The sequence below is a fragment of the Piliocolobus tephrosceles genome, chromosome 14, assembly GCF_002776525.5.
Source record: "Piliocolobus tephrosceles isolate RC106 chromosome 14, ASM277652v3, whole genome shotgun sequence".
NCBI lineage: Eukaryota > Metazoa > Chordata > Mammalia > Primates > Cercopithecidae > Piliocolobus > Piliocolobus tephrosceles.
In genome coordinates this window covers 94,686,977-94,689,419 of record NC_045447.1, presented here as the reverse complement: position 1 = coordinate 94,689,419, position 2,443 = coordinate 94,686,977, and positions in this window count along the sequence as shown.

Genomic DNA, 2,443 nt, shown 5'->3' with positions numbered 1-2,443 from the left:
TGAAATATTAAAAACTCCTTCTGCCTTACTCTTCAGCAAGAGGATAAAAACAAAATAGCTAATAATAAGACAATGGATATATTATAAAAATCAAATTATCCTTTTAAAAAAACTATAATGGTACTTGATACGACAGAGCATGGTTGGTCAACTTTAGTACTTACCACCTTCTAAATATTAGTTTTTATCAAAATAAATGCATAGGTCAATTTAATTTTCTGTTAATTTAGAATGACATTGTCTGGAAAGATATGGAGTTTTTTTAAAAAACTTAATGTCACTCATATTTTTGCATAAATATTAGAACCATAATATCAAAAACATTTCCAAAATATTAGAGACAGCATAAAAGAAGAGGCTTGATATCAAATGTGTATGGTTATAGAGTACAATAAAAGTGGGCAATTTTTCCTATCCATGAGCCAAGGTAATTTATAGATTCAATACCATCCCCATTAAGCTACCAATGACTTTCTTCACAGAATTGGAAAAAAACTGTTTTGAAGTTCATATGGAACCAAATAACACCCTGCATTGCCAAGACAATCCTAAGCCAAAAGAACAAAGTTGGAGGCATCACGCTACCTGACTTCAAACTATACTACAAGGCTACAGTAACCAAAACAGCATGGTACTGGTACCAAAACAGAGATATAGACCAATGGAACAGAACAGAGCCCTCAGAAATAATACCACACATCTACAGCCATCTGATCTTTGACAAACCTGACAAAAAAACAAATGGGGAAAGGATTCCCTATTTAATAAATGGTGCTGGGAAAATTGGCTAGCCATAAGTAGAAAGCTGAAACTGGATCCTTTCCTTACTCCTTATACAAAAATTAATTCAAGATGGATTAGAGACTTCAATGTTAGACCTCAAACCATAAAAACCCTAGAAGAAAAACTAGGGAATACCATTCAAGACATAGGCATGGGCAAGGACTTCATGTCTAAAACACCAAAAGCAATGGTAACAAAAGCCAAAATTCACAAATGGGATCTAATTAAACTAAGGAGCTTCTGCACAGCAAAAGAAACTGCCATCAGAGTGAACAGGCAACCTACAGAATGGGAGAACTTTTTTGCAATCTACTCATCTGACAAAGGGCTAATATCCAGAACCTATAAAGAACCCAATCAAATCTACAAGACAAAAACAAACAACCCCATCAAAAAGTGGGCAAAGGATATGAACAGACACTTCTCAAAAGAAGACATTCATACAGCCAACAGACACATGAAAAAATGCTCATCATCACTCACCATCAGAGAAATGCAAATCAAAACCACAATGAGATACCATCTCACACCAGTTAGAATGGTAATCATTAAAAAATCAGGAAACAACAGATGCTGGAGAGGATGTGGAGAAATAGGAACATTTTGACACTGTTGGTGGGACTGTAAACTAGTTCAATCATTGTGGAATGTAGTGTGGCGATTCCTCAAGGATCTAGAACTAGAAATACCATTTGACCCAGCCACCCCATTACTGGGGATATACCCAAAGGATTATAAGTCATGCTGCTGTAAAGACACATGCACCCGTATGTTTACTGCGGCACTATTCACAATAGCAAAGACTTGGAATCAACCCAAATGTCCATCAGTGACAGACTGGATTAAGAAAATGTGGCACATATACACCATGGAATACTATGCAGCCATAAAAAAGGATGAGTTCGTGTCCTTTGTAAGGACATGCATGCAGCTGGAAACCATCATTCTCGGCAAACTATCGCAAGAACACAAAACCACATACCGCATGTTCTCACTCATAGGTGGGAATTGAACAATGAGATCACTTGGACACAGGAAGGGGAACATCACACACTGGGTCCTATTGTGGGTAGGGGGTAGGGGGGAGGGATAGCATTAGGAGATATACCTAATGTAAACGACTAGTTAATGGGTGCAGCACACCAACATGGCTCATGTATACATATGTAACAAACCTGCACGTTGTGCACATGTACTCTAGAACTTAAAGTATAATAATAAAAAATAATAATAATAATGTTCATCCTAAAAAAATGTCACTCATAGTTTTGCATAAATATTAGAACCATAACATCAAAAGCATTTCCAAATTATTGCCTTTTGGGAATTTTTTTCTTCACAACAAAAAGCATAGTCTTTATTCACTGTTCAGCCACATAACAGTATTAACTTCCTGACCACTTGATGTGATTCTATGTGTATCTTACACATGCATGAGGGTACAGTCAGTCACAGCTATGCATATATGAAATAAAGTCTAGCAAACTTTTTCAAATTAGGCTTTAATTCTTTCCATGTAACCAAAATATCTTTTGCTTATATCCTTAATGAGGTGGGCATAGTTACTGATGGCCTGTATTCCCAACTACGTGGGAAAAGCCTTTGAGTGCAGGAATTTGAGACCAGCCTGGGCAACGAAGCAAGATCCTATGTTTAAAGA